Here is a 21,483-nt window from a genome sequence, read left to right as displayed (position 1 = left end):
ATGACCAATGTGTTACTTATAAACACAATTTAAGTATTAATGTATTATCATTATAATTTTAGTAATTTATATATTATAACTGTAATTGATATGATTATATCACATGATGACTTGATCATTAAATCATATGATTATATAATAATAAATAATACATATATAATATAACATAACTCATACGTCGTAAGTCTACAAGTTAATCATATGATTCATGTACAATGATAATCACAATTGATTCAATTGAATTAAACAATATATTATTTATTCATAGATGTGACTCAACCTTCAAGTTCAAGTCCTGCTTCATCTTTTGCCTAGAGGTTTGTTAGTAACGAAGGTTATTATTTTTTGAATTGTCATAGTATTTTAATTACAATAAAATTATATTAAGCACGTTTTGATATGTGTACATGCTTGTGCCTTAATATTATTATGTTTAATATGATAACTTTTTTTCTTTTGATGTCCACAGGATTTGCTAGAGGATTAAATGAGAGGATTGATGAAGTTTTAATGTTTTATTTGTATCATTTAATGTTTTATTTGAACTTATTTTATATGCTTTGTGTTGAACTTTTTTTATATTTTTTTTTTATATGTTGTGACAGTTGTCTGAATTCTGAACTTTTTTTTGTATGTTGTGTTGAATTTTTTTTTTTTTTTTTAAAAAAAAAGTTAACCGGTTATGATTTAATATTTAAGGAAATTTTTTTAAAGTACAAGTAAATGTAAATTTTGGGTCAAATGTTTTTGATTTTTCAATATGAGCTCTTTTTATAGCAATTGGGGCCAAGAAGATATTAAAAATACAAGAAAAAAAATGAGGGTAAAAAAAAGCCAAAAAAAAAAAGCCCAAAAAGCCCTAAAGAAAGCCAAAAAAAAAAAGCCCAATTTTAAAAAAGCGGTTAGCGGGCGGTTATCTATTTCGCTAACCGCTAACCGGCGGTTAACCGCTAGGCGGTTAGCGGTTGCGGTTAGTGAAATTTACTAACAGCTAGGGCGGTTACGGTTAGCAGTTATTATCACTAACCACTAACCGTAACCGCCTTTGCACCCCTAATAGAAAGTCCACCACCCTTCCTTTTCTCTCTCTCGAGGGTTTTTTTTTTTTTTCTTCAAATTGTGTTGTACGTGTTTTTGTAGTCTCTCACTCTTCTATAAAAGGATTGATCGTGTAAAGGTGTGTAAGGCATCCACCCTTCCTATTAACTCCAAAAGAGCCCCTTGTGCAATCCAGTCAACTCCTCAATTTTAAGTTTACAACACGCACCTGCTCATCATGGCTGCTCAAACCCTTTCATCACCTTCCAAGCCTCGTTGGAATTATGACGTTTTCTTGAGTTTTAGAGGTGAAGACACTCGCAAAAAATTCACTGATCATCTCTACTCTGCCTTGAAACAAGTTGGAATTTACACCTTCTGAGATGACGACGAGCTTTCTAGTGGAGAGCACATCTCTATAGAACTGCTCAAAACTATTCAAGGATCAAGGGTTTCCATTGTAGTTTTCTCTAAAGGTTATGCTACTTCTAGTTGGTGCCTTGATGAGCTTGTGGAGATCCTGCATTGTAAGAATACTATAGGTCAAACTCTTCTACCCATATTTTATGATGTGGACCCCTCGGAGGTTCGAAAACAAACTGGCACTTTTGCCGATGCATTTGCTAAGCATGAAGACCAATTTCAAGCAGAGATGAAGAGGGTGCACAAGTGGAGAGCAACTCTTACTAAAGTTGCAGGCTATGCCAGCTGGGATCTACAGAATATTACAAACGGGTATTATATTATGTTAAGCTCTCTTGTGCCTTTTCATTCAGTTTTTAATATGTCGTTTGTCTCTTCTTTTTTTTTTTTTTTTTTTTTTTTTTTTCTTCTTCTTTTAAATGTTAGAAGAAAATTCATAAAAATTAAAGTTGAGTGCAGAAATGGACTGACAAAATTTAATGAAAAATTTCTCTAAAAATATTTTAAATCCAAGTTTAATATATGTTTTCGTGTCCCCAAGAGGTAGCTCAATCCGTTAGAAACCACGCCTCATGAAGCGGAGACCACTAGTTTAAATCCCCCTCCCCCTCTTGTGTGGACATGTCAAAAAAAAAGAAAAAGAAAAGTGTTTTCATCAATTGAAACAATTTCAAACTAATAAATTTGGCATGCTTTATTAATCATTCTCGAAATGCATGGTTTAGTTGGAGAAACCTAATTAATGATGAGTAATGAACTGTGATGACTCTTGAATCAACATTTATGTTTAAATTTATGAGCAACATAACGATCATTTACATTTATAATAAGGGTTAAATACTTCATACCCCCCTAGGGTTTCTCAACTTTATTTTTTTTCCCTGTGGTTTCATTTTTATCACAGGAGGTCCCTGTGGTTTTGATAAGTGATCAAGTTAGTCCATCCGTTAGTTGACCGTTAGGACTGACACGTGGACCAATCAAACGTCGACACGTGGCACATATTTAATTTTTTTTTTAAAATAAAAAAAAATGTATATTTTTTTTTTTAAAAAAAAAAGGAAAAAAAATTGGGGGTGGCTCTTGGCCATTTAGCCACCCCCTTGGAGCCCAAGGGGGTGGCTTCAACCACCCCCAGTACCCATTGGGGGTGGCTCGGCCCATCGTTGGGGGTGGTTTCGGCCACCCCCTAGGGCTCCATGGGGGTGGCCGAGCTACCCCCAGTACCCACTGGGGGTGGTTTCGGCCACCCCCTTGGGCTCCAAGGCCACTCCCAAATGGCCAAGAACCACCCCCAATTTTTTTACCTTTTTTTTTTTTTTTTTTAAAAAAAAATATACATTTTTTAATATATATATATATGTGTGTGTGTGTGTGTGTGTATATGTGTGTGTGCGCGTGTGCGCGCGCCACGTGTCGACGTCTGATTGGTCCACGTGTCAGTTCTAATGGTCAACTAACGGATGGACTAACTTGGTCACTTATCAAAACCATAAGGACCTCCTGTGATAAAAATGAAACCACAGGAGGAAAAAAATAAAGTTGAGAAACCCTAGGGGATATGAAGTATTTAACTCTTATAATAAATTCTCAATAAACCCAATAAAAAGGTGAAATGAGTATTGGATATATAGTAGTGGGCTATTAATTTTGAAATATCAATGGGAAAATGGCATATCTCTTGTTCTAAACAATTGCTAATGGAAAATGATCCACTAGGAGCAAACTAATTAACTAGTAATTGAAGTTCATCCGAGAGAATAAAAGAGATTCTCCTCTCTTTTTTTCCCCTTTCCCGCGCGCATTGAAGAGAGAGAGAGAGAATAAACGAGATTGCTTAATTCTTTCATATGAGAAAATTACCCCATGCCTTTGAATCTAATGGATTTGAATTAAGTATAATTAAAGAGTGAAAATTAAACCTCTCAAATAAATAGGCAAACAAACATTTTTTTAAAATAAGGGCCACGCTCAAATAAAGAGTGACCCTTATTTTGAAATGCATAGCATAGAAGACCCGTGGCAAGGAAATGCACACTTGTTCTTCATCCAAATCAACTGCTAATATTTAATTAGTCTACGCGTGGCTTAGCGCAAATCTTTGGACTAATCCTCAAACCATACAAATTAATAGATGCTTAGTGATAGGAAGATTGGTGCACTAGAAAATTCCACTTGAAAATCTCATTGACCATTTATAGAAGAGATTCAATTCAATTTTTATTTTTTTAATAAAAATTGTTGTACATTTCAAAGTCTACCTTATAGAAGAAAGAAGCAGGTTGAATGTTCAAATGGGTCATTTTCGTATAACATAAAAAACCAAATATATGTATGGATATCAACTGTTTACAGAATAACAATTTTGCCATTTGAAGAGTCTCCCATGTTTTATAAACCACTAAAATATTATACCAAATTACCAATTATAAGGTTATACTTACGATACCATGAATGGGATAAACAAGCAACTTCAATTGCCTTTCTACATATTTATTTGATATTTCTATTCCTTTACATATTTTTTTCATTGGATTTTAAAGTCTTCACATTTCCTCTTGACCAACTTCTTCCTTCCATATCAAAAGATAGCTCTTGGGTTGCTTAGCCCAAGAAATCTCATTCCAATTTTAAGACAATGTTTGTTTGTGTTTTTTTTTCCCCTCTCAAATATTTTTGTCATTTTAACTTTTAAGATTTTTTAGTTTTTAAATTTGATGTATCCAAGACTCACGAGTTTAAGTCTATTCTAAATTCATGACTTTTGTCAGCTCTCTCCATTAAATAGGCAATAGAAATAACACAGAAAATACAATTATAGTACTCCTCAAATAACATTTCTAAAAAAAAAAACAAAACAGACACCATGCGACCTTTCTGAATAACGAGGTGGCTTGCAACCACCTTAATAAGAGGCCATGGAAACTCCCAATCACAAGAGGAATGCTAAGTTTATAAACAAATTTGTTTGTAAAAGTTTTTTTGTAAAATTTGTTTGTAAGTCTAACATTTTTCCAATCTCATAATGGAGTGGCTCATTTGCTGTTTCTAGTTCGAAATTTTGAATTTTGAAGCTGGTAAAACAGTAAAAATGATTTTGGTAGCTCCATAGCCCATATATAGCTATAAACATTTTTTTAAAAAAATTATTTTCTTACATTTGTCACAAATCCCCCAAATCTCAAGTTCCACTTCCACTGGACCCATCTAATCGAATCCATGCTAGCCACCACCAACCCAACCTCGTTTTGGGCTCACTCAAAGTGATTACCCATTTCTGGTTTCTCATTTGGATTTTCTTTAAACTTGATTTGCTCAATTAGGTCGGTTTGTTTGAATCTTAATTTAGTTTATTAAGTCTATCATTTTCTATTATCTTAAGCTTTTGAATAATTGTTGATTCAACATTATATTATAACTCCATAACAAAGGTTCTAAATTTGAATATTATCTTCCTCATTCACCCTTCATTTCAACTAAATATTTTATTTTAATACACTCGAGAGGAATAATATTGTAATCATACTTTTCGTGAAACACTTAATTAATGACTTTGAAAATTCTAAAACGACTCCAATTATCACCAACTCACACGCCTAGGAGTTTTACAGAAAATAACCAGAAAGCAGATCTAACTTAGCAGTTAAAAGATCAACCAAATACTGATATGAAATATGCAATCAAGAACACAGAAATTTGGTTACGAAGAGAAAACCATTTAGAGAACTCTCTAAATGTAAAACCTCTCCGGGGCAGCCAAACCCAGGAAATCAATTCACTATATAGAAGAATAAGGAATACAAGAAGAATAACAAAACCTTTGACTCTCCCTTGCACACGACAAGTGACCCACTTGACTTCTACCTCAGTAGCCCTTTCCAGAACATCTGGCACGATTCTTCTAAAAGATTTCCTTTCACCGGAACTCCGATTGGCTTCACGTATTTTCTCTTCAACAATAATCTAGAACAAATTTTCTCTCTCAAAGCACTCTAATTTTTCTAAATAAAATACGTAAGTTACAATGGCAAACTCCCGTAACTTAAATAGAAAAATACACAACATAAGACTGCCGTGTCCGGACATGGTTGATCTGAGGTCCGGACATGGCTAGGATTACTTATTCGTAACCTAGTGATGTCCGGACCTCCAATTTGTGTGTCCGGACATCTCAACAAAAACGTGTTCTCTGGAACTGATGTCCGGACCCAACTTCTGGAGGTCCGGACATCTCCTTCAAAAACGTGTTCTCTGGAACTGAGGTCCGGACCCAACTTCTGGAGCTCCGGACATCTCCTTCAAACATCACTTTCTGGATATCAGGTCCGGACCCAGCGTCTGGCGGTCCGGACCTGCTTCATCAAACTTAGCTTCTGGAAATCAGGTCCGGACCCAGCGTCTGGAGGTCCGGACCTGCTCTTCAAAATACCCTTGCTGGTTTTTGTGTCCGGACCCGTTTTCTGGAGGTCCGGACATGCCTCTAGAATTTGCTTCCTGAAACATTTTGAGGTGATTATTTTCACCAACATACATGCAAACCGAATGTGCCAAACCTAAACTAACAAACTCCCCCTTTGGCCATTCGGGAACAAAATTGACACATCAAAACAACTCCCCCTTTTTGTCTCGGAAGGGCAAAGGAAGCTAAAAATAAACATGTAAATTCTAGAGTTGAATCAAAATATCTCATGAAATCTGAAATACGTTGACATGAGAAACCAAAAAAAATATAGTCTTGTCCAAAAACATAAAGCATAGCAGCCAGAATGCAACGCAAGCAACAAACTTATTCTTGGTAAAGCCGGTCCTTGATAGATTTCACATCTTTTTCCAAAGTCGTCATGCGGGTGTGTAAATCTTCGATGCTTCGGCCTTGAGCTTGAAGTAAGGAGATTATTTGGTTGAATTGACTTGAAGCATCGGATGAGCCTGAGGAAGACGCAGCTGGAGGGTCTTGAAGAAGCGGAGGAGCATGAGCAGCTGGAGCTTGAAGCCTAAGTTGTGCATTTGACTTCAGCACAGTTCCTTTGCCAAAGTAGCCTTCAGGAGCTTCCATGTGTTCATTGGCAGAAATCTTTGGCAAAGTGGCGTGCAAAATCTTCGTAATGAGTCCGCCATACGGTAATGCAATGGCGTGATCTTCATGGAGCTCGATCATGGTCAATACCATATGAGTGCAGAGACAAAACTCAACACGTTTGATGATGCCATAAATCATCATTGCTCGTTCGATAGTTAAATGACTATGTCGAGACATTGGCCAAATATTCTGCAATAAAATCCAAGTTAACAATCTCTCTGGAGCCCGGACATAGCCAATCGGAATTTTGTTCAGGTCTTCATCCCATACAAGCTGCTGACTTGGATTTAGAACTGCCATGATTTCAGCTTTTGTCGGTTGTGGGTCATCATCCAGAAATGGGAGCGGCTTCTCATTCGTCAATGGAATTCCCGTAACTTCACTGATCAGCTCAGTAGTGATATTGAGAGTTTTCCCGGATACTTTGGTCTTGAATGACGGGGGGCCAACTAAGTCAATGTCGTTGATGTTGTAGTAGAATTCCCGAACTAACCGAGTGTAGGCACTAACAGGAATGAACAAGGAGGTCCGTTGATTTACTTGGAAGATGTCATGAATGAATCGAAACGGTTCAACTCGAAGGTCATTTTGTTCTACTCCACGCTCGATCACAATTTTGCGAGTCAAAATCTTATCTTGTAGGGCAGATTTTTCTTCACGGGTGCGCTTTCTCCTGATTGTTGATTCTGAAATTGGATACACCATTTGCTGCAGTCATATCAAAGAAAATAAACGAATATCTCAAATCATGGAAGAAATTATCATGGAAAATAATTTTTGAGATGAAACAAGTGATCCAAAGTGATCCCACAATCGAAAAAGATGCAACCTAAACAGATTTGAAATGTGGATTACATCAACCTTGTAATAGGCATTGAGCTATGTATTATCACAGTTGAAAAAAAATCATGTATATATCTTGACACTTTGCAACCAACATCTAAAAACTAAATGTCTTGAAATAAAACATGGTAATGAAAAAAATGGAACACAATTTCAAAACTGAGTCTTTGAGACATTTTATCAAACACGTTATGGGCAAGAAAAAAATCATCCGTGAACAATCCATGAATTTGATACAAAGCATTCCTAGTGCTATGCCAATCAATATTGAAAGACAAATAACAGTGAAGTAGATCAATGTGATTGAAAGAAAATGAAGCACACATGGATATTTGATTCTTTGAGGCATTTTATCAAACACAAGATGGGCATATAGATGTGAGCATGAACAAACACATGGCAAGAAGAGAAACCGAGTCCTAAATACATCATAGGTAATGTATTTGAGTACACTTATGTGAAAGAGATAGAACTATCAACTCTAAATAATCACAACAGCAATTCGGAGTTTCAAATTCAAACCCAACCATATTCATCCCAAGTTTTGATTTGAGCACAAAAACTGAAAAAAAAAATAAAGGAGAAATAAGAACATACCGTGGATTGTTGGATGTTGAATGTAGGTAGAGGAGATGGACACACAGAGAAGCAAACGAAAGAACACAAAAAAATTGAGAGAAAAAAAATGGTTCGGCCGAGCAAGAAATATGAACAATGGGAATGCAAGGTTTTTAAGCAACCAGTCGATACAACCAAAGTTGTATGCGTGTCCAGACATGTAAGCACAGTGTCCGGACCGCAACAATAAAAAGAAACTAAAAACAACAAAAAATTAATTAATTAATTAATTTTTTTTTTTAAAAAAAAAAAAAAGAAAAAGAAAAAAAACATAAAACAAACAGAATTGTTTAGATATTTAATAACCCATGAATGTACCATATGCAAGACACAACCTTATTCTGTGAATTCGGTCAAGTAAGCAATTATCAGAGATCTCATGTGATGGTGTAGTGTGTGAATACTCCCATTAACTAAGATTTCATCAATGAAAGGTAAATCTAGGCAGACATTTTGTAAAGGAAGACCAGCAGGCTGATTCAAACCACAGTAAAACCTTATACTGTTAGGACCTAGATTCCCTCATCCGATACACTCCCCCTGAGACTGATCATTTTCTTTTACCATGTCCTTTAGTAATCATCTATTTCCGCAATGATTTGATCACTGATTCTTTCTTTAGGGACAGACAGAAGCAAAATGAAATCATCTGAGCTTATTTTATGCCCTTTTTTTTTTTTTTATATGGAAAAATGGTGGAATTTTTAGGAGCTAGGTTCAACTAACGAGTTGGTCAAGTGGCAAGATTCTACACTTCCTATCTTCCAAACAAAATGTTTTCTCCAAATTTCCAAACACATAAAAAAATCTAAACCTAATGGGGGTAACAAGTGCACAATTTGGGACATGAGAAAAAAAAAACTGACTTTTACTCCTTTAACAGTCTTCAGAAAAACAAAGTATATCAGAAACATATGGAGCAATAGATGTAAATTGCAGAAATATTGACCCCACTCATATGTGAAAAATTCATTTGAGCACAAGACATGAGTAACTGAATATCCAACAATTAGAAAAGAAATAAAATAAAATAAAAGAAGTAAAGATAATAAAAACAAATAAGACAAAAAAAAAAAATTGCCCTAGAACAGCTATAGACAAGTATCAATATGTGCAATTTCTAGGCATGTTCTATGTATACAATCATGAGAGATCGCATACACCAATAGCATTCCTGAGATACTCAAACCTAGATCCATCTAGGGGTTTTGTAAACAGGTCAGCTAATTGGTGTTCAGTAGGCATAAATTCAAGAGATACCACCTGGGTCTCTACCAAGTCACGGATGAAATGATGACGAATGTCAATGTGTTTCGTGCGTGAATGTTGAACCGGATTCTTTGAGATGTTGATGGCACTCGTATTGTCACAGTAGACAATCATTTTTCCTTGATCAAATCCATAGTCTGCAAGAAGTTGCTTCATCCAGATGAGCTGTGTACAGCAGCTCCCAGCAGCTATATATTCGGCCTCAGCAGTAGAAAGAGAGATGGAGTTTTGTTTCTTACTCATCCAGGCGACCAGATTCGTTCCCACGTAAAAACATCCGCCTGATGTACTCTTTCGATCATCAGCATTTCCAGCCCAGTCAGCATCAGAATATCCTGCAAGTTCAAGATTTGTATTAGTAGAGAAATAAATTCCAAAATTGATTGTGCCATTTACATACCTGAGGATCCGTTTAACAGCTGTCAGATGGGATTCCTTTGCATTAGCTTGGAATCGAGCACATACACCCACACTGAAAGATATGTCTGGTCGACTAGCTGTAAGATAAAGGAGACAGCCTATCATGCTTCTGTATAAAGTTTGGTCAACGGATTTTCCAGCTACATCTGCACTCAGCTTAACACTCGTACTCATGGGTGTGCGAGCATGACTTTTTCCATCCAACCCAAATCTCTTCACAAGATCTTTGGCATACTTTGGTTGAGATACAAAGATGCCTTTGTTGGATTGTTGAACTTGAAAACCTAGAAAATAGGTCAGTTCACCAATCATACTCATTTCAAACTCTTGCTTCATTTCTGTAGAAAATTGATGAGCCTGAGAGTCAACTGTAGAGCCAAATATAATGTCATCTACATAAATTTGGACAATGAGAAGGTGACTGCCTTTCCTACGAATGAACAATGTACGGTCAGCCTGTCCTCGGATGAACCCATATGCAAGAAGATATGTTGTCAGACGTTCATACCAAGCTCTCGGAGCTTGTTTCAATCCATAAAGCGCCTTTTTCAACTTGTAAACATGATCCGGATAAGTTGGATTCTGAAACCCTTTTGGCTGAGCTACATATACTTCTTCTTGAAGAATGCCATTAAGAAAAGCACTCTTGACGTCCATCTGATACAATTTGATCTGGAGATGACATGAGATGCTCAACAAAATTCTGATAGATTCCAATCTGGCTACTGGTGCGAATGTCTCATCAAAATCCACTCCTTCAACCTGAGTGTATCCTTGAGCAACCAATCGAGCTTTGTTTCTTACCACTGTACCATGCTCATCAGATTTATTCTTAAAGATCCATTTAGTGCCAATGATATTCTGATATTTTGGTTTTGGAACCAATTTCCAGACATCATTCCTAACAAACTGATTGAGTTCTTCATGCATAGCTGACACCCAACTCTCATCTTTTAATGCCTCATTAACCTTCTTTGGTTCAAACTGAGAGAGATAACAAGAATGAGTGACTTGATTGACCACCCTGTTTCGTAGACGTAATCCTTCATTAACATTTCCCAGCAAATTTTCTCTAGGATGATTAAGTTTGACTCTGGAGGATGGTGCATGAGTGTTCAAGTGTGGAACTGGTGAAGGAGTCTTGTCTTCAGTATCTGAAGGTATTGAAGTACGGACTGCTGAGCTGTTCGGACTAAGAGGTTCATGAGTTTTATCAGACATATCAACTTGCTCCCCCTCAACCTGAGGCTCTTCTTCTGCAAAATGCTCATTGGTAGTTTCATCATCGATGACAACATTTACTGATTCCATTACTGTCTTGGTTCTTTTGTTATACACACGACTGGCTCGACTTGTATTAGAGTATCCAAGAAAAATTCCTTCGTCACTCTTTGCATCAAACTTCCCCAAGTTTTCTCTATCACGAAGAATGTAACAGGTACTTCCAAACACCCTAAAATATTTGACAGTGGGTTTCTTTCCTCGCCATAGCTTATATGGTGTCTTGGTAGTAGTAGGTCTGAGAAAAACTCGATTAACAATATGGCATGCTGTATGGATTGCTTCTCCCCAAAAATGTTGTGCCAAATCCTTAGCATGTATCATAACTCTTGCCATTTCTTGTATGACTCGATTTTTCCGTTCAACTACTCCATTTTGTTGAGGGGTTATGGGAGATGAGAATTCTTGTTTGATACCTTGCTGAGCACAATAATCTTCAAAACTTGAATTCTCGAATTCTCTGCCATGATCGCTTCGGATCCGCTTGATGAGACAGTCTTGTTCATTTTGGATTTTCTGAAACAAGATCTGAGCTTGTGCAAAGGCTTTAGATTTTTCTCTTAACAGAATTACCCATGTGTATCGAGAGAAGTCATCAACGATCACCATAATGTATTTCTTGCCTCCCAAACTAGCTGTCCGTGTAGGGCCCATGAGATCCATGTGAAGAAGCTCTAAGTTTCGAGAGGTAACAATACCTGAGATCTTTTTGTGAGGAGTTCTAGTTTGTTTCCCCAATTGGCATGGGCCACATTTTCCTTTATCAGCCTGATGAATCTTTGGTAGATCAGCTATGGCTTCTGTCTTAGAAATTCTGACCAGATCATGAAAATTTAGATGCCCCAACCGTTGATGCCATAATTCTCCAGTGTCCAGGGTTGCCTTATTGCATATTATTTGGGAATTTGAGGAGAGACAATAGCAATTGTCAGCAGTGCGCTTTCCTCCCATCAACCATTTTCCTTGAGAGTCAAATATGCTGCATTCTTTCTTGGAAAACTGGACCACTAAATCATAATCACAAAATTGACTGATGCTCAATAAATTTGCCCGGAGACCTTCAACATACAGTACTTCTTGTGGAGTAGGGGCACCGAAAATTTCCACAATTCCTTGACCAATCACCTTCGATTTGCTGCCATCTCCATAAGTGATGCTTCCACCTCCTTTGCCTTCTTTAAGCTCTTTGAATAGCGACTTATCACCTGTCATATGTTTTGAACAACCACTATCCAGAAACCACAAACACGAGTTAAGCACACTTAAGGCAGTATGAGCAACAAGACATAGATGATCCTTCTTTTTAACCCAGACTTGTTCCTTTTGAGGAGGAACTTGCACATTTTTGTCAATTAAATTAGACATATCTTTTATATCAACAGAATTTGACAAAACAGCTAACTTTTCACTAATAAGTTTCACTTGAGCAGTTAAAACTTTTAGTTGATTTCCAATTCCAGGTTCATCTATTCTAGGGAAATTCTTATGAGACCATGGTTGTTGAGCCCTAATTTGAAAACAGTTTGGTCGAGTATGACCTTTGACATCACAGTGAAAACAAGTAGGAATGAAGTTAGTCCTTACCGGAACTTTGAATTTTAATTTATTTTTCTTGGTCACATCTTCTGAACTTTCTTGAGGTAAGCAAGAATTCTCAATTTCCACATTTTTCATTTTAGGTTTCACAAACATGATTTTTGAAGTGGTTGCAACATTTGAAGAAGATGCATTAACATGTTTATTAAAACCCAATCCAGTCCTATCTTGTGAATGTTTCTGATTTCCTAACATTTGATTCAATTTATCACTCGAAAACTTCTTTAAATGATCATTCGAATCATTCAAGTTCTTTTCCAGAGATTTCACTTTAGCAATCAGCATGAGATTTTCAGAAGTCAAAGTGTTTCGAATAGCTAAACATTCATCCATAGATTTCATTAATCTTTCTTTCTCAAGTTCAGCTTCTTTCAGATTTTTCAGATTTTTCCTATTCAGCTTGTTTAATTTATCACATTCCACAAACAAGTTATTATAAGCAGTTTGTAAATCCACCTCATCATCAGATTCAATTTCAGATTCATTTATCATGTGAGGTGAGTTAACAGTCTCATAATAATTATCATAAGAAGCAGTAAAAGCTAAATAATTCACTCCTCCTTCAACATCTTCTTCGGATTTTTCATCATTTGATTCATCACTCTGAGTGACATTGAAAGCTTTACCTTTGGATTTTTTCATATTAGCACATTCAATTCGAATATGACCCCTACCCCCACATTCATGACATTTTCGTCCACTAGTGAACTTATCTTTCTGATCATTCTCTAAGTTCTCACGTGGATTATTTCTAAACTCACCTTTAGGTTTCACAAGAGTTTTTGAGTCACGATTTTTAAACCTTCCATTCACGGGTCTAAAAAATTTTCTAAATTTTTTAGCAAACAGGGCAAATTCTTCATCATCCCCAGAATCCTCATCAGACGACCCACAAGAATTGACTTTAACATTTTTTGCTTTAAGAGCAATGTTTTTAGTTTTCTTGAGTTTGGGTAGAATTAGTTCAAAAGTCTGAAGGGAACCTACAAGTTCTTCTACTCTCATAGTGTCTAAGTCTTTGCTCTGTTGTATAGCAGCAATTTGTGGAATAAACCTCTCAGGCAATGATCTTAAGATTTTTTTTACTACTTTAGCATCATCCATTTTCTTTCCCAAATTAATGGTAGAGTTTCTAATGGCACTAAGCTTTGAATAGAATTCATCAAAAGTTTCATCTTCCTGCATTCTAATCTCCTCAAACTGAGAAACCAACATTTGAATTTTTGAAGTTCTAACAACCTTAGTTCCTTCATGTGTGATTTCTAACGTTTCCCAAGCTTCCTTAGCTATTGCACATCTAGAAATCCTAGAAAATTCTTCATTTGAAACAGAGATGTAAATAGCATTTATAGCTTTGTCATTCGCAGTAGCATTATTTTTTTCTTCCGTTGTCCATTCAGCAATTGTTTTGTCTGGACATGTCCATCCAGATTCAACAATATGCCAAACATTAATGGATTTAAAATAAGCTCTCATACGAATTTTTCAAAGCGTATAATTTGTTCCGTCAAAGACGGGAAGAGAATTAGGAGCAACCATAAGAGACATTTGATATGGAGTCTTGGATCACACTCAGGAAAAAAAAATTCCTTCACAGAGTGAACCCGCTCTGATACCAATTGAAAATTCTAAAACGACTCCAATTATCACCAACTCACACGCTTAGGAGTTTTACAGAAAATAACCAGAAAGCAGATCTAACTTAGCAGTTAAAAGATCAACCAAATACTGATATGAAATATGCAATCAAGAACACAGAAATTTGGTTACGAAGAGGAAACCATTTAGAGAACTCTCTAAATGTAAAACCTCTCCGGGGCAGCCAAACCCAGGAAATCAATTCACTATATAGAAGAATAAGGAATACAAGAAGAATAACAAAACCTTTGACTCTCCCTTGCACACGACAAGTGACCCACTTGACTTCTACCTCAGTAGCCCTTTCCAGAACATTTGACACGATTCTTCTAAAAGATTTTCTTTCACCGGAACTCCGATTGGCTTCACGTATTTTCTCTTCAACAATAATCTAGAACAAATTTTCTCTCTCAAAGCACTCTAATTTTTCTAAATAAAATACGTAAGTTACAATGGCAAACTCCCGTAGCTTAAATAGAAAAATACACAACATAAGACTGCCGTGTCCGGACATGGTTGATCTGAGGTCCGGACATGGCTAGGATTACTTATTCGTAACCTAGTGATGTCCGGACCTCCAATTCGTGTGTCCGGACATCTCAACAAAAACGTGTTCTCTGGAACTGATGTCCGGACCCAACTTCTGGAGGTCCGGACATCTCCTTCAAAAACGTGTTCTCTGGAACTGAGGTCCGGACCCAACTTCTGGAGCTCCGGACATCTCCTTCAAACATCACTTTCTGGATATCAGGTCCGGACCCAGCGTCTGGCGGTCCGGACCTGCTTCATCAAACTTAGCTTCTGGAAATCAGGTCCGGACCCAGCGTCTGGAGGTCCGGACCTGCTCTTCAAAATACCCTTGCTGGTTTTTGTGTCCGGACCCGTTTTCTGGAGGTCCGGACATGCCTCTAGAATTTGCTTCCTGAAACATTTTGAGGTGATTATTTTCACCAACATACATGCAAACCGAATGTGCCAAACCTAAACTAACAGACTTCTTTTTCGAAAAGGAAAAATAAAAATTATTCTAAGGCATGTTACTGGATAGGATAAGAAATTATATAGGAATATATTTAAATGATATTCTTAATAGTTGATATAACTTAATTGTTTACAGTTGCATAAAAATAATTTGGTTTCTTATTTTTCTTTTCTTATGCTTATATTCTTGTTGTATTTTTATTTGAACTATGATGATCAGGTTTGAATCAAGGTTCATTCAGAAGATTGTTGAAGAAATTTTGCGTAAAATGAACCCAGCTTACTTGCATGTTGCCAAATACCTTGTAGGAATAGATTCTTGTGTTAAAGAAATAAAAAATTTATTAAATCTTGGAGCAAGTGATGTTCATATTGTGGGCATTTATGAGAATGGTGGAATAGGTAAACAACAATAACAAAAGCTGTCTATAACAAAATATACCGCGAATTTGGAGGAAGCAGCTTTCTTTTCAATATTAAAGAAACTTTAGAACAACCAAATGGTTTGATTCATTTACAAGAACAACTTCTTTCTGATATCTTGAAAACGAAGGATTGGACGATTGGCAATGTTGATGGAGGAATAAATTTGATTACGAAAAGATTTTGTGACAAAAAAGTTCTTATTGTTCTTGATGATGTGACTCACATGAAACAACTTCATTCATTAGTTGGAAACTTCGAATTGTTTGGCCAAGGAAGTAGACTCATTGTAACAACAAGAGATGAACATGTGCTGACTGAACTACGAGTAAATGAAAAATATAAGGTTGAAGAAATGAATCGTGAGGAGTCCCTTCAACTTTTTAGTTGGCATGCATTTAGGATGGCCGATCCAATAGAAGATTACATAAAGCTTTCACTTGATGTAGTGGATTATGTTGGAGGACTTCCATTAGCTATTGAAGTTTTGGGTTCTTATCTATTAGGAAGAAGTATTATTGAATAGAAAAGTGCATTGGAAAAATTACAAAAAATTCCTCACAAAGAGATTCAAAAAATAGTCAGAATAAGTTTTGATTCACTAGAAGATTCTACACTGAAGGACATATTCCTTGATATAACATGTTTCTTTATCGGTACAAAGAAAGAATATGTCAGCAAAGTTCTCGATGGTTTTGGTTTCTTTCCAGATATTAGTATCAACATTCTCATTGAAAGGTCCCTCCTAACAGTTAATGAAAGAAATGAGTTGAGGATGCATGATTTGATTCGCGATATGGGAAGAGAGATTGTTCGCGAAATGGCACCCAGGGATCTAAGAAAACGAAGTAGATTGTGGTTTCACGAGGATGTGTTAAATGTGCTTAACAAACATCTGGTAAGAGGTAGATGCATTAATATTATATAAATACATGTAAAAACACATAATCATAATATGCACATGTTATAAAAGTATGTACGAGAGTTTTGTCTTTTGTCCAAACATGGATATAGCTTGAATATTCTATCAACATGATTTTATATCTAACAATTTTCTACTAAGCAAAAAACTGATACTTAACTATTGTTAAAAAAAAAAAAAAAAAATGTATGCAATCATGCATGTTTAAGCAATTATGATCATGTCTAAAACACATTAGTTTTTTTAATTTAGTTATTGTGAAAATATCTAGGTCACCTCCAATTTGAAGGTGTTCTAGCTTCACACAAGATGTGAATACGCATTGCTAACCCAGCTATGTTGCCAGGGATCAGAATCAATAGAGGGTCTCAACCTAAATCTACCTGCATTTGAAGATGTAGAAATGAAAACTGAAGCATTTGCAAATATGAAAAATTTGAGATTGCTCCAAATTGATGGTGCATATCTCACAGGATCCTATGAACACCTTTCCAAAGAGTTAAGATGGCTTCATTGGTATAAGTGTCCTCTGGAATTTCTACCATCAAATTTTCATCTCGAGGACCTTTTTATCCTCGACATGCAGCACAGTAATGTCAAACAAGTTTGGAAGGACATCAAAGTATAGCAAATCTTATATTACCTTTTATTTTCTTCTCAACTTTGAATGAATAACTTAAATGATTTTTTTTTTTTTTTTCATTTGATTTTGTTTTGGCAGATATTCGACAAGTTAAAAGTTCTTAATCTCAAAGGTTCTAAATGTCTCACCCAATCACCAAACTTCTTACAACTCCCACATTTAGAGACGCTCATACTTAAAGGTTGCACGAGCTTGATTGAGGTACATGAGTCAATTAGACATTTGAAAAAGCTTGTTTTATTGAATTTGAAAGGATGTGATAACTTAAAGAATCTTTCAGAAAGCATTTCTAAATTGAAATCTTTAAAGACTCTTAGCTTGTCTGACTGCATAAAAATTGACAGATAAAAATAAATAAATAGATTGGCTAAATTGTTACAGTTTTGTAGTTTGTGGGGGGTTTGAGCATTACTTTTTAAACTTTTGAGGCTAAAAGGATAAAGTGGTGATACTTTGGACGGATAAAATGTATTTTCTCTTTAAAAAAAATTTAAAATCTTCTTTTTTTAAGTAACAATATCAGTCAACCTCCACACCTGAATTTCCAAAATATTCCTATACGTACGAAGGTTGTAAAGTTTTTGAAAATGTATTTTGTGATTTTGTTTTGAAAAGTATATTAGTTGTGGGAGCTGCATTTAAAAATTGTTGGATAACTATTATGTGAAGGGCCCTATTTTTCAGAATTTGGAAAGAGAATTGTATTTTCCAAGGTTAAAAATATTCTAACTTATGAACTTGACAAAGAAAGAAATATATATATATATATCCATTCCATCAAAGAGTCCTGTACAAAGATTAAAAATCCCTAATGAATTTTTATTTATTTTGTTCTCAAACACTATAATTTGAATAAAGGTTTGTTTTTTTCAAATTATATTAGAAAAAAGTTGTTCAACTTAATCTATTAAAGCAACGTCTATTTTTAAAACATGTAATTATCATCTGTAGTTTAAAATTTAAATGTGATAATTATGTGCTTTATTAATTTTTTTTTTTTTAAAAAAAAAGCACATAAAAATCAAATATTCTAAAAATGAATGCTAAATTAATAAAAAATAATAATAATAATAGACTGACTTTGGTTAACAAGTTTAAAGGAAAAAAAAAAAAAAAAATCAATTGAAACGGTGTCCGAGTCTAAGAAAAGTCAACAGCTCCTCCTCCATCGTACAAGTTTTACCATCGCCTCGTTTGTCTGAAGTGTCAAACACACAATTGGAAGTCTAGTAATTAATCACGTCCACAACCATCCATCCAAATCCAAAAGCCCAACCCGCGGAATCCGGGACCTGAAAATGGACGGAGCTCCGACGACGAGCGGGAGCGGGAGCGGAGGAGGAGGGGGAGGCGGTCCGGCGCCGTTTCTGATGAAGTCGTACGACATGGTGGACGACTCGACGATGGACGAGATCGTGTCGTGGAGCCAGAACAAGACGAGCTTCGTGGTGTGGAACCCGCCCGAGTTTGCCCGGGTCCTCCTCCCGGCCATTTTCAAGCACAACAACTTCTCCAGCTTCATCCGCCAGCTCAACACCTATGTATGCTCTCTCTCTCTCTCTCTCTCTCATCGCTTTCTTATTATTTGTTTTGATTCCGCTTCTGATTCGAATTGGGCTCAGCTTCTAATTGTTGAATTTATTTGAAGGAGGGGAAGCGTGTTGTAAGTAAATTTTAAGCGATTTTGAATGGGTTGAATCCATTGGTGCTAAACTAGATTTAGAAATTGTATTTTGTTGTTAGCTTTCCCAGATTGAAATTGGGTTCGTTTTCTGTATGTTGTGGCGGTTTCTGAAATTGGGTTCGTTTTCTGTATGTTGTGGCGGTTTCTGAAATTGGGTTCATTTTCATTTGGGGTCTTATTCCTTAGCTTATGAGAAGGTTATGGCATCTATAAAGTAGCATCCTTTCCAAGTATTCCGATTGCCTATGTTTTTAACTTTTTTTTTTTTTTTTGGAGTTGTTTTTTGTGGAGAGTTCTGCATGGGAGCTAGTTTGATGGTTGCGTTAAAATATTAATTAAATGATTAAATTTACTGTTTCCTATTTGTTTTCTCGGATTGGTTTGATGGCGCTGAAGATGAGGCCATTTTTATTGAGTTGCATTTGATGTCTGGAAGTGCTCTTCATTGGTGTCCAGGATTTTGTAAGGGTTTACATGAGTAGGACTTATAGTCCATTATGGTTTTTTTTGTGATCTTCTAGGGAAGGCAAAAGTTAGAAAATCTGTGGGGAGGATACTCAGTGATGGTAGCATACAAGTCAGACCTCTGAAGTGAACAATCGAGCTTTTGTATGAAATTTGGCATAATTCAAATTATTAGGGTCCAATTGGAGACCAAAGTTGGAGGCAGAATTGAGGTTGGGTATTGGAAATGGGCCTCCTGATTCTAGTTATGTCCTTTGGTGCTACTGCAAGATTAGAATTATTATTTTTTTCCTTATTTATTTATTTTTTTTCTGTTCTATAAAGCTATCATATATTTAGGCTAATTTTTTAAGGCTTGAATGTAACTCTCAACCAATTGATTTTTCTTCTTCATTAAATGCTTTTTCTCAATTACTTGATTTTTCTGTTTTGAGTTTTCTTTTTCCTTGTCTGAGACTGGAAATTTCCAATTTTTTTATTTTTCAATTAGTCTTTTCCAGTTTCCATCTTATGGAAAATATTTTGTTACCTTTTCTCATAAGTACCATTTGCAACTTTTGTCTTCAGTTGTTTTTTGGCCGTCCAACATCAGAATAGTAATTCAACTTGATTCCAAATCTAAAAGAATTGGAATTTTGAATGGCATTGCAAAGCTTTATTTCCAATTCCACGCAGTCAGACCTAAGAGGAGCTGAGGGTGGTTTCGGCCACCCCCAAGGCTCCATGGGGGTGGCTCGGCCACCCCCAGTGGGTACTGGGGGTGGTTTCGGCCACCCCCTTGGAGCCTAAGGGGGTGGCCGAGCCACCCCTGGTGCCCAGGGGGTGGCTCGGCCACCCCCATCCGGCCAGATGGGGGTGGCCTGGCCACCCCCATGGCCAAAGGGGGTGGCTCGGCCACCCCCAAATGGCCGAGCCACCCCCAGTTTTTTCCTTTTTTTTTCTTTTTTTTTTAATTTTATAAAAAAAAAATTAAATATGTGCTACGTGTCAACATCTGATTGGTCCACGTGTCAGTCTTAAAGGTCAACTAACGGTCAATTATCGGATGGACTAAATTGGTCCTTTATCAAAACCCCAAATAGTTTGATTCATTTACAAGAATAATTTCTTTATGATATATTGAAAATGAAGGATTGGAAGATTGGCAGTGTTGATGGAGGAATAAATTTGATTACAAAAAGATTTTATCGCAAAAAAGTTCTTGTTGTTCTTGATTATGTGGATCACTTGAAACAACTTCATTCATTAGTTGGAAACTTCGAATTGTTTGGCCAAGGAAGTATACTCATTGTAACATCAAGAGATAAATATGTCCTGACTGAACTAGGAGTCAATGAAAAATATAAGGCTGAAGAAATGAATTATGAGGAGTTCCTTCAACTTTTTTGTTGGCATGCATTTAGAATGACCGATCCAGCATAAGATTTCAAAAAGCTTTCACTTGATGTAGTGGATTATGTTGGAAGACTTCCATTAGCTGCTGAACTCTTTTATAAGCTTAAAATTTTGGGATAAATGATGGTTTGTGAATATTTTTTGTTGAAATAGTGCATGTCCAAGCGTAACGAGCTTCGAGATGTTTTCCTCCCTGGTTTTGAGGTTCCAAATTGGTTCAAGCATCATGGGATTGGATGTTCTATGTCCTTTGACGTACCTCCACTTTCAGAGGGTGAAGTCCAGGGGTTGCTCGTTTGTGCTGTCTATGGAGCCAAGGAAGAATCCAATGCCATAACTGCAGCTCCTTTCATGATAATCACTAATAAAACTAGAGGGCACGTGCTATTTTTAGTCCAACATTCTATGCCATCCCCAAAACCTGTGAAGATCATACCTGTGCCACCTATATACCGGCCACTTAAAAGATATGAATTTGAGATGGAAAGTGAAGAGTTGGAGGTGTCCATCAGAGCTGGGGAAGCCATTGAAGTGAAGAAGTGTGGAATTCTTCTACTATTTGATGACTCAAATATTGTAAGAGATGATGGGTATGTAATTAGTATGGATATGGTGTCTGCTAAGAGGGGTCGAGAGGAAAATGAGGCTGCAGGACCAAGCAATGATTGTTATAATGAAGAAAAGTGCCCTAAAAGGTCAAGGATGGAGTCTGAAGCACAAGAATGAAAGGACTTCACCAGAGCTCATGTCCACAGCTACTACAA

At 36.3% G+C, this 21,483-nt stretch overlaps 1 pseudogene; it reads left to right on the top strand.

Annotated features, from left to right (window-relative positions):
- Positions 1 to 1,276: 1,276 nt before the first annotated feature.
- LOC148586584 (disease resistance protein RPV1-like) lies at positions 1,277 to 17,523 on the top strand (annotated as a pseudogene).
- Positions 17,524 to 21,483: the final 3,960 nt, after the last annotated feature.

This window comes from Corylus avellana, chromosome 4 (genome assembly GCF_965113065.1).
Source record: "Corylus avellana chromosome 4, dhCorAvel1.hap1.2, whole genome shotgun sequence".
Lineage (NCBI taxonomy): Eukaryota > Viridiplantae > Streptophyta > Magnoliopsida > Fagales > Betulaceae > Corylus > Corylus avellana.
This window is presented reverse-complemented; position numbering and strand designations above follow the sequence as displayed.